The sequence below is a fragment of the Mustela putorius genome, unplaced genomic scaffold (genome assembly GCF_011764305.1).
Source record: "Mustela putorius furo isolate JIRA1106 unplaced genomic scaffold, ASM1176430v1.1 tig00000874_pilon_pilon_pilon, whole genome shotgun sequence".
NCBI lineage: Eukaryota > Metazoa > Chordata > Mammalia > Carnivora > Mustelidae > Mustela > Mustela putorius.
The window spans coordinates 3,272,823-3,290,552 of NW_025421505.1; the positions used below are offsets into that span (position 1 = coordinate 3,272,823).

Below are 17,730 nucleotides of genomic sequence, written 5' to 3' on the forward strand. Positions count from 1 at the left end.
CCCAGGATCCGGGGATCGAGCCCCGCCCCCAGCAGGGAGTCTGCCCTATCCCTTGCCTCTTCCCCTCTGCTCCTGCTTTCTCTCTCTCAAATGAATAAATATTAAAAAAAGAAAAGAAACTCAAAATAGGTAAACTAGACAGTGTACAGTCCATTTACTGGCTATACTTAGCCTATTAATGATGTTCCTATTGTTGCGCATTCCCCAGGTTCTGGGCACCCAGCAACCCACTTCTCACGGAGTAACTATCTTTCACAATAATACACCAGGAGACAAGCTGGAGACACTGTGATAACGGAACCCCACGTTAGGACTAAAAAACTGATCTCCTGGCTCTGCCAGTCCTGCAGGCAGAAGGCAGACAACGGCTCTGAGCTGAAGAAAGTTGTTTCACCCGAGGGTAAGCTCCTACCCTGCTGCTGCCTTCAGTGGGCCACATCAGTCAATAAAGGCTCCATCTGCTCTAAAGCTCCCTGTGGGGTTGACGAAGGCTCCCAGTAAGACAGCTCTGCACCTCAACTTCTCCCGCAGCCCAATCCCAAGTCCTTCCTTTTCTCTCCTTCCACACCCCTCCAAGGTGTGGATCTTAAGGGTCTGTAATTGACTTTCAGTCTTTGGATGAACACAGTGAGTCTCAGAGAGGTTGAGAAGCTTGCCCACAGTCACACAGCCAATGAGCGCGAAGGCTGGGATTGGAACCCAAGCATTCTGGCGCTACAGCCTCGGCTCTAAATCGCTCTGCTCTACAGCTCATTCGAGTTTGCACCTTCAGGTCCCATGAAAGAAGCTGGTTAGGTTGGTCGCTGTCCTCACAGCAGACTGCAAGAATCAGAATGAGAGGGAGTTGCGGGAGAAGGCAACTTCAAGAAACTTATGAAAGACAACCAGGACACAGAAACTGTCTTTCAAACTAAGGGTTGGGTTACAGAGTGAGGGAATGGTTGAGAGGCAAGGGAGGGACCAGGGAGACAGTCCGGACACCAGTAACTGGGTGGGGGGGGGGTCCCCAAGCTTGTGTATGCTGGGGAGATAAGGGGAGGAAGTGGGGGGTTTTAGAGCCAGGGACTGGGACCCACTGGTGGTCCAGCACAGCAACACTCCCTGGAGGGACATCTGGTGGGGGCAGGAGCCCATGAAAAAGACACAGTCGTTGCTAGAGTCACCCAAGAAACACAGAGAAACAGGAAGTGATAGCCTCCTTCCTTCCCTTGGCCACCAGCCAGCCGGCGAGCCCAGGAACCGCCATTCCCTCCAATGTAGAGCAAAACCAGAGATCATCCAGGAGTGAATTTGAGAGTGAGTCTGCTTGAGCCGATCAACAGGCAACAAGGAAGCACCAAGAAACACTCCGAAAGTAAAATACAAGATTTGAAGCAGATCTGCCAAAAGCTAGCTGGATGGCAAGTTGTCCTACATCCTCAGCAGCCGGAACCAAGTAACACCAGCAATCCTGACCTGTGGGCGGGGCCCTTTACCAGGCAAGCGGGTTTATTACTGCCCACTTAGACCACTGTGCTCTGAAAGAACGAGGCGGGTAAGTTTCAATGATTCTGTTTAGTAAGTCGGGGGGATATGTGTAATATTCTGAAACTATTTCCATCATAAAAATAGCAGATTTAATGGACAGTGGTGAAATGGACAGAATTTCACCGTCAAGATCTTACTTATGTAGAACAAATTGTTCCCCGCCGCTGTGAGCTAAATTAGGTGTTAATGTAGCTCCCATTCTGGAAGGCTAGATGCACCTTCATGATTTTATCTGCTTTTTAATGAAGCAAGGGCTAGAACACAAATTCTTTCCTCTCTTCTCAGAAGTTCTCTGCAGCAGAAATTCTCAGAGAAAGGGAGGGGGGCAGAGGAGAGAAAAACTCTGCAAATGAAAACACATTACCCAGAACCTCCAAGAATCTTCAGCAGCACAGATACTAACACTGCAGTGATACAAAGATTCGCATGGCCCCTGTGCAACTTCCTGAAGCCTTCCATATTTTGGTTTTCTTTTTCTAATGTTCACGGGTGGGACAACATTAGCGAAATGACTTCTTCAATCGAAGGCCCCTTCCACTACACACTTTTCCTCCATCCCCAACTCTTCCTCAAAAAACAAAAGGGGGTCCCCGTGGTAATATTTAGCAACCACTCAGTGTTTATCCACTTTGCCCTTCCAAAGACCTCTAACACCTATTTTATCTTATTTTTTTTAAGACTTTATTTATTTATCTGACAAAGAGATCACAAGTAGGCAGAGAGGCAGGTAGAGAGAGAGAAGGGGAAGCAGGCTCCCCGCTGAGCAGAGAACCCGATGTGGGGCTCCATCCCAGGACCCTGAGATCATGACCTGAACCGAAGGCAGCGGCTTAACCCACTGAGCCATCTATTGGCTCTAACATCTATTTTAAAAATTATTTATATTCTAGTCCCTCGAGAAGAAATGTGATTTATGTATAGAGATTGTGAATAAATTTCATCCCTTCCAGCCCTATTTTGCCTCGCTCTCCCGCCTCTGAACAAAACTACTTTGATATAATTAAAACCCAAATAGCTTGAGAGAAGATCTGGGTTCGAGACTCAGCTTTGCTTCTAGGAAGGTGTGTGGATAGAGGCTGGTCAATTAATGTCTTTGGGCCTCTGTTGCCTCACTTCCAACACGACGTTATGAGAACTAACGTCCACAATCCTTTCAGCCCTGACATGATTCCATGGAAAAGTAATAAAAGTCCTGTGCACAACCAGATGAACTCTCTCTCACTTGACATGGCCCGGACATCTGCTGGTGAGACTGCTTATCAAAATTAAAAATACAATCTGTGGCCATGGCATAGAGAAACAAATCTGACCTCATTCCTTGCTCTCAGTTGACTGTGATCTCACCCAGCAATTCTCAAGTTGGGTTCTCGGGTAGCCTGACTGCGAAAAGAGCCCAATTATTCTCCCTCCCTGTATCTACGCCTTCTGCCATTTACCCTTGTAGTGCCCTCCCACTCCGGGACCAGTTGTGTGACTTTTTTTGGTCAATGAGATACTGACAAATACCATACAAGCAAATGCTTGAAAAGTGCACACACTCCTGGGCTTGTTTTCATTCTTGCTCCTTTGTCACGGCCAGGAGAACACGCTAGGTCAAGTGTGCTTGAGGATAAGAGAGAGAGAGAGATAGCAGAGATGAGTCACCCCAGTCTTCCTAAGGCTATCCTAGATCATCCAAGGGCCAGCTGAGCCCCAGACATGGTAGCAAACCCAGCTAAGATGAGAGGGGCTTCTTGCCTGACCCACAGCTGACCACAGACATGTGAGTGAGATCAGCTGAACACCCAACCTGTAAGCTAAATATGTTTTTATTATGTTCCATTGAGAGTTTGTGTTTTGCAGTTCTTTGTTACATAGCATTTTTTTTTAAGATTTTATTTATTTATTTGACAGAGGAAGATCACAAGTAGGCAGAGAGGCAGGCAGAGAGAGAGGAGGAACAGGCTCCCTGCTGAGCAGAGAGCCCAATGCAGGACTCAATCCCAGGACCCTGAGATCATGACCTGAGCCGAAGGCAGCAGCTTAACCCAATGAGCCACCCAGGTGCCCCATAGCATTTTTAATGGCAGTAGATAACTGATGCATATTCCTTGGAATAATATAGCCAGACCATAACAACTATTTCCAGAACTATTTCCAGTGGTAAATCGAGTCTGGGGTACACTGCATACCTTAACTTTACATTAAAGGTTCACAAGAGGGACGCCTGGGTGTCTCAGTCATTAAGCATCTGCATTCAGCTCAGGTCATGATCCCAGGGTCCTGGGATCCAGCCCTGCTCTGGGCTCCCTGCTCAGTGGGAAGCCTGCTTCTCCCTCTCCCCCTCCTGCTGCTTGTTCCCTCTCTCACTGTGTCTCTCTCTCTGTCAAATAAATAAATAAAATCTTTTAAAAAAAGTGTACACAACACCTATGAATGCTTTTAAGGCTCTAAGAAGTTCCACAGTAAATAAACGTAATTAACTTTGTCTAATTTATGTTTCCCCCAATGTATTTTACTATAGACCCCCAAGTATGATGCACTAAAAAAAAAAAAAAAATCTTCCTAGTCTTAGATCCCACATCTATTTTGAGCTTCTATCCCACCTTCTTTCAAGTTAGGCCACGTATTTTTTTTTGTCTCTTCCAAGACAGTTAATGAACATTTCAAAAACAAACAAAACAAGACAAAAACCTCAAGGTACTCTGAAATCAAGAAAGCTTTTATTACTTATATCCAAAGTCTAATGAGTGAAGAGGAATGTTCCAAAAGTATCTGAAACCCATATACAGCCTTAGTCTAAGATCAACTTTCCCATGATTAAAACTGTAACAGAAGCTTCACGATGACTTGCCCTTGAACATTCTTCAGAGGCTCCCCATTGCCATCCTTCCCTCACGGTTTCCAAGCCGGTCATAATCCGGGCCCTGATTTCCTCTTCTGCTACTCTTCCTCCCCTCTATCTTCCTTCCTTACCCCGACCCTCAGGTGTACATACTATCCATGAACTTCTTTCAGTTCCATCTCATAGGCCATGAGCTCGTGCTCTGAAAGTCTCCAGAGTCTGGTGCTATTTGATGTGAACTTGAACTATGCAGCTTTGAAATAATATAATAGCAACAACATGGTCTCACATTAATTTGGATTAATGTTAAGTCCAAGCATAACATTAATACTCTTGGAGAGCTTTCCCTTAGAAGCTGGCTGGACCTAAGGAACACTAAACTCTGTTTACACAGTGGACATAGGGTGGCGCCACGTTTGCTGGTGAATGGAAAAAGCCACCATCTTTTGTCAGATTATTATTGAAAGACTAGAGTTCTGAATTTGCAAAGACTTCAGAAACACAACCCTCACATAAAATGTGACCTCCAGAACATGGAGTTTCTTCTGCTGGAAACTGTCCTTAGCTTCATCACATCCAAGCCCAAACACACAGGAGTTCATCTGGCTAACTTCAATTCATCAGTGGAGAGAATACTTCTGCCTGGAAAACTGTGCCTGAAACCCCCAAGAACAGATTGCAAGGCCATCCCATAATAGAATTTACCTGGTTTTATGTAAATGCCTATCATTTGGTCTAGACTCCTTCATGCGAAAGACCCTAGCTTATTCCATCTTCGATCCAGAGCCCAATACAATGCCTGGTTCATCGATGATCACTGAGTATCAGATGAGCTCATGTGTGGTTGGATGATGGAGAAATGAACAAGCAGGATGGGCCACTGAATACAATGGACTGATTTTTGCTGTTCCTCTCCTCTGCCCAACATCAAGGAAAGATGAGTACAAACACTAGGCTATGGCTGAGGAAAGAAGATAGAAAGAACCTTGAAAACCTTTAATCAGCTGGATAAGAGTGACCATTATGAATTCAGAATCAGTGCAGGCCCACATTTTTTGAAGTGAAGGCAACTGTCAAAAATATAAAAGATAATCAGAAAAAAAGTAGGAGGCAAGAGTGTCTTCCTCTTCCTAATCAGAGAAAATCTGAAGACACAGCTTTTATTTTTTTGGAGCTAAACAGTTTAATTCATTCGTTGAAAGTAAAGGATTCACTCCAAGAGCGGTGTTATATGGTGAATGAGACCTCTCCGATGTAGCAAACGAAAACGGAGGGGAGAGCTTTCTTTAGAGATTTGTGGGGTCAGATTTCCTGTGATCCATCATGAAATGCCCTTGAAATACTTGGTTTCTCACTCACGTTTATGTTGGACACCAAGTGCATGATCTTTGTTACCCCATGAGTTGTCCTCTTGAATGGGGGCAGAAATGAGCACAAACACAGATAAGACACTTTGAAACCCCCCAAAAAAGCCTTGTCTCCAATGTTCCTTCTCACATGGCCTTGGACTCCAGACCAAACACCCACTATGCCTCTGGCACTTAACAGGCAGAGCTTGGAAAACAGCTCCGCCACTGATTTCTCCTGCCAACTGACACCATGCCATTGTCTCAGGGAATGTCACATGGATGATCTCTTGGCTGTGTGTCTTTACAGCCTTGTTCTCTGCCCTTTAATCTTATTTGACCTTTCTTTTGACTCCTTATAGACACTATATTTGAAAACAATGGATGTATAGTATTGTCACGCGCTAGAGAAATCCAAAACAATTTTCCACGGATTGTTTTAACCCTAGCATAAAGCAAAGCTATACTCTACTGCTGTTTTTCAGGTTCCTTGGTGCTCTATTTCCCTTCTGGCTCAAGTCCCTTATGTGTAAATAAGAACCTGGTCATTCAGTTCAGTCCTACACCACATCAACAGTGGCAGTAAGGAACACTACACTTGGTTCTCCCAAATCTCGACCTGAAAGCTGTGGGAAGAGCCCAGCTTCTTGGGGCAGCTCTGTCTTTTGGAAGCTTGTTAAACTTTCAAAAATTCATTTCATGGGGCACCTGGGTGGCTCAGTGGGTTAAGCCCCTGCCTTCGGCTCAGGTCATGATCCCAGCGTCCTGGGATCCAGCCCCATATCAGACTCTCTGCTCAGCGGGAAGCCTGATTCTCCCTCTCCCACTCCTCCTGCTTGTATACCCTCTCTTGCTGTGTTTCTCTCTGTCAAATAAATACATAAAATCTTTTTTTTTTTTTTTAATTCATTTCTGCCTCCTTCGGCCTGTTTTTCTACATGCATTCTTTCAAAAGACATCTGCATCCCTGGTAAGAGATGAGAATGATACCAAATAAAACAAAAAGTGAACTTCAGAGGGAGTTTTCAAGCAAAGTCTCCCAAATAAGGAATAATTTCTTCACTTTGTTCTTCCCTTTCTCTCTTTAACCCCCCTACAGTTAAATCAATGACAGCTCTTTATTCTCTCTCACTCTTATTTTTTTTATTATTTTTTTTTTAAATAAAAAGTGCCCACCAGGTAACCAAATCAGGATTCCTTTCACAGAAAGGAGACCAGGCAGCTGCCTTCCGGAGACCATGCACCATCGCCACCAGGACTCCCACAAGGCCCAGTTGAATCTGCCCTGTGTTGCTCGCCAGTGCTGTTCCTTAATTGGCCATGAGTATGGTCCGCCCCAGGAATTTCTGCGCCCTGTATAGCATAATCTCCTAAAACATCAGCAGAGATTGAAGGGGCCAAATTTTTAAATAGCATCCAATTAATAATTGTAGTAATAATGAAAGAAATGCCAAACTGCTATGTGAATTCTAAAGCCCAAAGTGGAAGCTCAGCTAAATGAAGCAAAACTATTCTTCCACACCCCTCCCCCTCTCGCTTTTGAAATGTCCCACTACTAAGGGGAATTTCTGGAGCTAGATTGTGCAAAATGTTAGGATTTCATATTTCAAGTCCTACGTACTTTTCCAGCTTTTACTGAGTGCTATCCCTGGATATAAAGATGAAAATTCTTGACTGTCCATCTCAGGAAAGTCACAATTCTATTCAAACACAGAACCTGCTAACAGAATTGCCCTCACTTAACAAATGAGCAGTGAGTACCTGGCACCATTCCAGGCACTGAGGATGCCACAGTAAACAATATGGGACAGAAATCCCTACTCTCATGCAACTTTCATTCTGCAGGGGTAGACTGACCACCCCCAATACGTCTGGGCACCAGAAGATACTGAAGGTTACAGAGGAAAGAGGCAAAAGTAGGGAAAAGGGACAGGGGTGTAAGTCACAGGTGGTGCCAACATTAAAGAGGAGGGTAAAGGAAGGCCCCAGCTGGCAAAGATTTGAAGGAGGTCATGGAATAAGTCCTACAGAAACTGAGAAAAAGAGCTTTCCAGGTCAAGGGATGACATACAAAAGCCCTGGGGGAGGTGAGCTGTGTCTAGTGTGTGTATGTGTGTATGTGTGTGTGTAAGGAATAGCAGCTAGCAAGGGTGGTCAGCATGGAGGGACCAAGGGGGCGTAGTAACAGATGACATCAGAGATCAAAAGCATGGGATCATAAGAGTCCTTGAAGGGCCTGATAAGGGCTGCAGCTTATGCTTCTCATGAGGCAGGGAGCCAGTGGAGGCTAGAGGTAGAGCAACATGATCTGACTTCCATTAAGAGGATCACTTGGAGGGTGCCTGGGTGGCTCAGTTGGTTAAGCATCTGCCTTCAGCTCAGGTCATGATCCCAGCATCCTGGGACTGAGTCCTGCATTGGGCTCCGTGCTCAGTGGAGAGCCTGCTTCTCCCTCTGGCTCTCCCTCTACTTGTGCTCTTTTTCTCCCACTCTGAGTCTCTCAAATAAATAAATAAATTCTTAAAAAAAAAAAAAAAGATCACTTGGGGCACCTCGTGGCTCATTCGGTTAAGCATCTGACTCTTGGTTTCAGCTCAGGTCATGATCTCAGGATCCTGGGATCGAGCCCCATGTCGGCGTCACTCTCAGCGTGGAATCTGCTTGAGGATTCTCTCTCTCCCTCTACTCCTCCATCCATTTGCTCACCGACTCTTTCTCTCAAAAATAAATAAATAATTCTAAAAAAATAAAATAAAATAAAAATAAGAAGAGGATCACCTCGGCTGCTTTCTAGAGAACAGACTGTAGGTGGACAAGGACATAAGCAATCCAGAGCAAGGGGGACAGGGTTGGCACCAGTGGTAGTGATAAAGGGAACACAAACTGTTTAAATCTGGGATCGGTGTTTGAATCCAGAACTGAATTTACTGATGAACTCAATTTCAGTATTTGAAGGTAAAGGGTTTTTATTTTCTGAATCAAAATGCCCAAATTTATGTTCACTGTGTTTAGGTACTCCCAACGTTCTGATGATGCACTAATGTACATCTCTAGCCTTTACCTTTCCACTGACCCACGGTTACCTGCCACTGCTTCTAAGACACTTCATTCCTCCAGTCTGCTCTCCCTTAGCAAGACCATCTATTCCCAGCCTCGGTACTGGTGATCATGAAACCAATCGTTCACTCACCCAAGGCCAATGTCCCTTCATGTCTTCCACCGTTGTCTTCCCCACTGTGAGTCCACATATGAAACTCTGCCAATGCTTCCTACGACCCTATTTTGCGCACCTCCCTCCCTCACGGTTCCTATCGCCCACTCCCTGATGCCAACCCCTACAATCTCCCAGGCTGCCTTGCTGGCTCCAACCTCTCTGTCAACAAAACCACCTTGGCAACTGTCATCAAACTAACATTCTCAAACTATAGGTGTTATCATGGGACTTCGCCTGCCTCCAAAGGTCTCTCCCAATGACTATGGATCTCTCCATGGCCCATCGTTAGACTCTGACACCACAGACACTACCTCTGGAGTATGAGAGGACCTTCCTGCTCACTCTCTCACTTTCACTTTTACACGTGGGGATTTCCCCTCTCTCTCCCCCCTTTTCTGTGCAACCTTTCTTAAATCTTCTCATCCATGGAGACTAGCTCAAATTCAGCTCCCTCTATAAAAATGCCCCTAAAGACTCCAGCCCCTATCCAGGTCCTATAACAACCTTTTCATTAGGATCTCGTGTCTCGGGTACACGCCCTATCTTCTTGGTAGAGGTAAACAGCAAGGTCATGCACCACCTTGTATTTGTTTTTACCCCTCCACGGATACCACAGTGTTCAATACGGTATGTACCAAATTAAATTATTTCAGTGAAATAAATGAACTGAGATAATATTCCCCTTATCTTTGTCTCAATCTCCAAAAGTGAGGAATTGAAAACCCCTAGAATTCAAAGGATACACAATCTCTGAATAAGAGTCTATTATTTCTTATGTGATCTGTTTCTCTTCTGCCATTTTGATGCTCCCACTAACTTGTTCTTGGGTAGTGTCTAGAAGAACTAGACAAGAAGTTATGGCTGGGCTTATCTCATGGATATTATGATGTTCACAGGCACATCACACCCTAAGATGTAACATACCCAATCTTTGACTTATAATCAAATAAGATCCCAGCTTCATGGAAGAGAAATACGAATGGAATGAGCAGTTCTGGTCCCAGTCACAAAGCCTGGCCATTGCTGAGATCTCTGGGTATAGAACTAGGGCCACATGGTGGGAGAAGCAAAAACAAAATGAAGTTGGCATGTAATCAGGCACTTAGGATCTATTTCTGGGCAGGAATTCCTGCTACATCTCGGACATGGCCATGCCGCCCCCACCAGTATGTTCTTAATGATAGAACTTGACTGACTCATCAATCGCCACTCCAGGGTTCCAGGGGTGCGTCCTTCCATTCCCCAAAACAGGCTACTCTCAACTTCTCTCACCAAGATAAAGACTCTACTTCTTCAAGATCACCACCTCCCATTTTTAATTCACAGGAACTTTAAATATCTGCCAGAGCCTAACGTGAGCCATGCTCAGCCACTACCACCCTGAGGAAGACAGACACATTCCTTTGCCTTCTGGAGTCTATAGTGGAAGGCAGATGGTGATCAAGTAGTCACACAGGCATAAAATCATAAACCATGATTAGTGCAATGAAGGAAACAGAGATGGAACAGGGGATGAGACTTAATCCAAAGGGTTCCGTGCTCCCCTAGGAAGTGACACTTGAGCTGAGATCTGAAGAGTAAGCTAGAAGTTAAATGACAGATGGGAGGAGAGAAGAGAGAGTTCTTGTCACGGGGACGTGGGAGGACACAGGGGCAGGAGAGAGAGCGATGCCCTGGAAAACCTAAAAAAAAAAAAAAAGGCAAAGCAGGGGGAGAATGGCTCAAGAAGTTAGAAGGCAGACGGTAGGTCAAGCAGAGCTTTGTGGAACATGGAAAGAAATCTCCTCTAGCCTCAGAGAAACAGGCAGGCCTTCAGAGTTCCCATCTGCCACTGCCTACTCTGACCACAGTTCCTTTGTGAAAACCCATCCCACCTCAGTCCTTCAAAGAAAATTCCTACTGGCATAAGGCGTGGCCCTGCCCATCACAGATGACTAGCCCTGCTAGCAACCAATAGGAGAGTTTCATGAACTTGGGAGCCTTTGAACTTGGAAGCTCTTAAGACACAGATGATGCTATAGCCAGCTGGTGAGGAACATGGAACTAAAAAGTTTCCATGAACAGTGAAGGCTGAGGGACATGTTGGTCATGCTGGAATCATGTGGAAAAAAAAAATTTTTTTTTTTTAATTGAAAATCGTCACCCTTCCCATTTATAGATCAAGTGTCTTGCCCTCTCTGGGAAGCTGGCCCTGTGACTGCTTTGACCAAGAGAACGCAATGGGAGCAGTCGTCGGGGATTTCGGAGACCTGGCCCTAAGGGCACTGGCAACTTCCATTTCTGCACATTTGCCAAGATCCCTCGTGAAAGCCAGCCCCCAGGCTGCAGGGGCAGGGGCTACATGGAAGAGAAGTGAGGTGTTCCAGTGGGAATGTTGGCTGAACTCCCATCCTGGAGCCAAAATCCCCCGCCTGCCCTGTGAGAGAGGCCCCTGGAGTACTCCAGCTCGTATGAGCCCCTGGATAACTGCAGCCCCAGCCAATACCACGCAAAGCAGAAGAATTGCTCAGCAGAGCCTACCCTGCCCAGGCTTCCGAGGGATACCAAACGGTGGTTGGTGTCCAAAGCCAAGAATTTTGGGGGTAGCTGCTGCGAAGCAAGAAATAACTGAAACAGAAACAGAGTGAGGTAGCAAATAAGATTAGGAAAGAATCCAGCAGATATACAAAGAAAAGCAGGGATACGGTCCCTGCATGACGAGGAGTTCAACCTCCATTCTAGACTTTCTCATCTCAATGGAGGACTCTTCCTCTCTCTGTAATTCACGAACCTCAGATCTCTTGACAATAAAATTACCTTTAACAGGACCAGCTTAAAGGCTTTCTGTCCACAAAGGTTTTTACTATAATACTCAGGTACTGCAGCCACCATTTTGCTCCTGCCTCTCCAAAATAATTCTTGCTTATCAGTGTCCAACTTAATATGCGGCACCCAGAAATTCCTTGTGTAGTATCGGTAAGTCTTTACCAATTACCTGCCTTTGGGTATCAAGATTACTGATCCCTAAAATTTTACAGACCAGACTAATTGGAGGGAATAAGGCTCAAGTACTTCTTATGGTAAAGGTGTCAGATATGTCCTGTGAAACATGTGACTGTGAAATACAGGGGCTAACATAATCATTAGTAACTGAAAAGGCAATCCACCATATTTCCAAATTACCTATCATATTTCCATAATGTAGGTTACTCTAACATGATGCAAGGTGATTTCACAGTGATAAATTTGGTTTAACTGCAAATCTAGTAAAGGCACACACTGAGAGAAGATGCCAATGGGTCCATCTCCCTACTTTGAGATATTCGTGAATTAAAAACATGTATTGCTCAGATTTTAGAATACATGCTCTTTGAGGTCTAGCAATTTGTTAAGATTCTTAAAGCCATTATCTTTGTTTTGTTTTGTCTTCAATCCTAATATTTTTAAAGTGTATGTGTTGTCTATGATTGAGAGTATGTGTGTTGTGATGAGTTTTAAGGATTAGATGACCACTCTATCCCTTGGTCTCAAGTCCAGGCACTTCACCAAAGGCCACCGGCATTTGGACAAATAATTACATGCCTCACTGATTGCCCAACCCTACCAGGAAATTCCACACCTCCTTACATATCATTCCTCCCCTTCTCTCCCTGGTAAGCTCACTACCATCCTTCAAGAACTTGCTCAATGTTGCTTGTTCTATGAAACATTATCTGACCTTCACCAACCTCTCTGCCTTTTTCTCAACAAATTTAGCTACACCCTCATTTAGAGTCGCACAATACTCCGAATATATCTCTAATACTTGAAATTTTTATCACAGTTAAATTTGTTTGAACTTCTATTTTCCCAGCTACATTGTGATTCCTTGAAAGCGGTGATCAAATACTATTCCTTATTAATCCCACGGTGCTTAGCAAAGTGCCTGGATCACAAGGGGCCCTCTATGAATATGTACAGAGTGAGTGATTTCTGTCGGTAGGGTACCTTATTCTAAGTAGCTTCAAATGCCTTTCACACCATTTTTTTTTTAATTCTCAAAAAAAAAAAAAAGGATTACAACCCATTAGAGGGATGAGAAATATAAGGAATTAAGAGGAAAAGATATACTTATCTAAAATTAGAATACATGAGAGAAAATTTCTGAAATTTCCAGATGGATAGATCCATTTCACCCTTCTGTTACTGTGAATTACATAGGATTCCATCTTGTAGAGTCAAATATATTATAATTAACTGCATACATGGTCATAATAAGGTAGAACTTCCAATTTTCAATTCACTACTCAAACAGGGCTAACCATAAAAGACAAAAAAAAAAAAAAAAGATTAATTACAACCTAAGGTACCCCTCCAAAAATGTCTTCTTTAAAGAATACCCATTCTTTTGTTAATGCATCCTACATGCTGAGTGTCCTTAGGGCTCAAGCACAATTTACAGTTCATTATCTTCTATCTTCATAACATCTCTAGTGGTTCCATCACATCCAATTCTATCTGGAGAACAAAGTCTTCCAAGATGGTGCTTTAGTCAGGGTCCTAGTGGGAAACAGATGGCCCACCACAGGAGACAATGGATGGTGTTTAATAAGGGGGTTATTTATCAGTCATGGCGGGGTTTAGGGAAGACAACTGGGGAATGTGAAGTGCCCTGAGCCTAAAGGAGTAGGAGGACAGAGCTATGGGGACCCAAAAAAATACAGTTAGCGATACGAGAGGGCCACCTGACCGACTGTGGCTTCCAGGAGAGCCACAGAGACCACGGTCAGCCAGGTGGCAAGAATGAATAGGCTGACCCCATGGTCCTCCTCCCCCCCAATCCGCTGCTCCGTGAATGCAACCGGAAGCTAGAGGGCAGGGAAGCCCACCAAGGCAGCACGTGACAGCCCTCCCCTGAAGGACAGGGGCAAGTTGAGGAGAGTGGAGGATGTCTGGAGAAGCAAACAGAGAAGAGCCAACACCCACAGAATCATTATGGGTACTTATTTCTGAAGCCCCTCCTTCCCCTACAACAGCACTATTAGCACAGAGGGAGAAAAGAAAGAGCCAAGACATGGTATTTAATGGAATCCCAGGGTGTGCAGGAACGTTCCACATGCATCCATTTCCATTTCTTTCTCAGCACATACGAGTCGCCTCTCCACATTTGCTCTGCGCTCCATCCCCAGCCACACGGAAGAGGCCTTACTGCAGGCAATGCCTAGGAGGAAGACCTCCAGGAAAAACCCTCCCAACTGTGATAGAAGAGTCAGTAAATAAATAGCTCAGCTCCTCCCCACTCCAAGACACTAATGTGAAGCACATTCTAGAGTTTCCAGAAGACACCATTCCAGCAGACAGGAACCTTCACTGCCCTTGGTGGAATCAGCCCATCACCACACCGAACCCTGGTGGCATTTCCTTCCTTATCTCACTGCCCCACTCCCCCCACCTCCGTGCTTCCAGGGGTGACCTCCTGCTTGCACTCCAACCCTCAACTCAGGCCAGTGGCAGGAGAGGCCAATCTCAGACAATGTGTGAGTTGTAAGCCACACCTCTGAGAATGGACCCACCACACCTCTGAGAACAGATCTGTCACGAAGAATGAAGAACGTGTAAGAGTTATGTGCATGGGCATGTGTGGGCTACCAACCCTCCCTGCTTTTCTCTGCACCAAAGTAAAAATACATTAAACTTAAATAAAAAAATGTGACTTCTAAGGCTCCAACTTGGCTTTGAATTTGCTCTGGGAAGCTGAGAAATGACCTCTCTGGGCCTCCATTTCCTCATCTGTCAAATGAACTCAGATAAAGACCTCTATGTTTCTTGTCTAACTCTCAAGTTTGGTAAAGATTTTCAGCAGTGAAAGGGACATAAATCATTAAAGTCCAGTCCTTGAACAGACATGAAATTCCATTCTTGGGAGTACTTTCTTACTTAGGGAATTCACAAAAGGCAAAAAAAAAAAACCACTTTTGCATCACCATAAAGAAAACAACTTTCAGAAATTAAGAATTTAACCTATCAGCCAAATGGCTATTAGAAATTACTTTAAAACAAATTTCCTTGATTTGACAGCATCATACAATCCATTATTTCAAAATTCATAAATCTTGTATAAACATCTATTGAGTGCCCCCTTAATCTATTATAGGATATATGTATAAAAATATCAAGACTGGACATTTTTTATAAAGTAATACCTCAGGGGCACCTGGGTAACCCATCTGGTTAAGCATCTGCCTTTGGCTCAGGTCATGATCCCGGGACCCCGGGATCCTGGGGTGGGGCTCTGCATCAGGCTCCCTGCTCTGTCAGGAGTCTGCTTCTCCCTCTCCCTCTGCCCCTTCCACCATCGCTCATGCTCTCTCTCCCTCTCCCTCTCTTCTCTCTCTCTCCAATAAATAAAATCTTTTAAAAAAATAAGTAAATAAAGTAATACCTCAGAAAATAGAGACTGGCTTTGTAGACCCACTTCTGCTATAACTTCATTTTTCTCCCTGGGCAAATGATTTCACTTCCTCGTCCCGCACACCCAGCAGCACCTCCAAGAGAGCTGGGCCTAGGGCATTCCATACACAATAATCAAGCCATAAAATTGAAGAATGGCCCTGAGTTTAGTTTTACTAAACAGAAGAAGAGGAATGGGTGGTGGGTCATGCTATCTATATCATCTTGACAATCTCTTCCTACACCCACCTTTCCTCTTGAAATGAAAAAGAGTATAGTGATCTTAAATTCTGCAGTTCCAAATGACTGTATCCTTCTCTTGAGAGCTATTGCCTCTGTCCAGCACTGCCATCCTAGAGCAGAACTTACCTATTCAGGGGCAGAAGCCCCTGAATCCTGAACTTTCAAAAAATGCTTCCTAAAACACACACACACACACACACACACACACACACAAGTCAATGCTGGATATGCAGTGCCATGGAATCAACGAGACCCATGTTTCTAGCCCTCATATTTAAAAGAACGGCAAAAATCATTCCAACCACAGGTCATGAGTAAGATTGTTCTGACAGGTGACCAAGACCTTGTCTCAGAACTATGTGAAAACATTTGACAGGCAAACAAAAAGCCTGGGGAAGGAATGGGGGAGGAAGCAGAGGACATGAAGGGGAATGTGATAAGGTATGCTTTCACTTCTCTTTCTTGACTAGCACATTCATAACAAATATACTATTATATCTGTAACAAAGTGAAACATCTGAAATTAACCTGAGCCTCTTGGAAGGACCTTCTGGGACTCTGGTGGCTCTCGCTACTTTTTCTCTTAGGCCCAAAGAATTCAAAGTGTGCACATATTGGAAACAAGAGAAGCAGGACAGGAGCCAGGAGGAAAGTTCTAATTTTGTATCTTTGTGGGCAAACTATCAAAAAAATGGTTTCCTTCCAATTTCCTCCAGCATGAAAAATGGTCAACTGCTTCTCTATGATATTTCATCTGAGTTTCAAGGTCAAGACGGAGGAAGAAAGAAGAAAACAAGGTTATACAATGTCACTAGAAAGTTAGCTAAATTATCTTATAGCAGTTATAAATTTCAACAAAGATATAAATACTCATTTATTATTTACACCAAAATGACAAAATTGTTAGGAAAGACTAAATTACCAAGAAGGAAAATATTAGATGACTTTGGAAATGTTAGCATGAGTAAATATAATGGACCTAATTGTCTTCACCGGCAGTTCTCAAAGCTGAGACAGAGAGAATTACCTGGGAAATCTTTAAAACTTCTGAAGCCGACAAGGCTAATTACATCAGCATCATCAGGGTCTGGACAGCCAACAACAGTAGTCCTGAAAGTGCCCAGGTGACAGTGAACACGCACAACAGTTCAAGATCAAGTGCCCTACATCATGCTAAGTCAATGTTAATGTGGCTTGAGGCAAAGGATGGTGTCTTGAACTCTGCTTCACTTCTCAAAACCCTCCCTGACTTGCTCCTTACAGGTAGACATCCGGGGCACAAAGCTTCACCTCCCCACTCTTCACCTGCCTCAGGCTGCCTCTCTATTCCTTCAAGCCTACCCGGAGTTGGACATCGATGCCAGATATGAGGCTTAGGCGACAAAGAACAGCAGGAAGTATAGTGACCTTAAAACTGTGTGCTACTGCAGGGAGAAATGGTGTCCACAGTGCCTTTGCAGTTAAGAATCACACACTGGCAGAGAAAATGCACTGAGGGTAGGCCAAGCAATGCTATCAAAACATGCAGCCTCAGCCTCCTCTTCCCTGGTCTTATTCAATCCTTCCTTTATTCACTCACATATTTACTAGCCAGGTGCCTTGACCTAAGTTCACCCCAAACTCACAGCATGTAGGAAAAACAGATCTTAAGAAGTAACTGCCACTCAGTTTAATTAGAAAAGTGGAAGTAGGTACAGACACAGTGATAAAATATACAAAATAATTACCTGCAGGGAAAGGGTTTTCCAGGCTACAGAAATTTTGCATCAGCAAAGGGTTTTCCAGGTTATAGAAATCCTGCACAGGAGCCACAAAGATGAGACACTATGAAAACAGGAAGCAGTCTCATACCGCATATGGAAAACACATTCAAAGAGTGAGGTCTGAGATCAGACCTCAGAGTGAGGTCGGAAGAGAGCAGAACAGTTAGGAGCTGGGGCCTTACCCCAGAGTGGGGTTTCCCCACAGTGGCACTTACTGATATTCTGGCTGGGCCATTCCTGATGGTTGGGGGGTCATCTGTGCCTTGTGGGATGTTGGGCTGCATCCTTGGTTTCTTTTCACTAGACAACAGCAGCACTCACCCCCACCCCCCATACAGGCAGTAATGTCCCCAGACATTGCCAAGATGTTCCTTGGGAGAAAAGTCACCCGTGCTGAGAACTACT

General features: G+C 44.4%; 1 protein-coding gene and 1 long non-coding RNA gene across 7 annotated transcripts in view; one reads left to right on the forward strand and one right to left on the reverse strand.

Moving 5' to 3' along the window:
• PLCB4 (phospholipase C beta 4) overlaps positions 1-17,730 on the reverse strand; it is a 412,481-nt gene that overhangs the window by 319,489 nt on the left and 75,262 nt on the right. The window lies entirely within an intron of this gene.
• LOC123393563 lies at positions 1,164-11,718 on the forward strand. The gene is made up of 2 exons (XR_006608390.1): positions 1,164-1,534; positions 11,070-11,718. It is a non-coding gene; the product is annotated as an uncharacterized LOC123393563 (long non-coding RNA).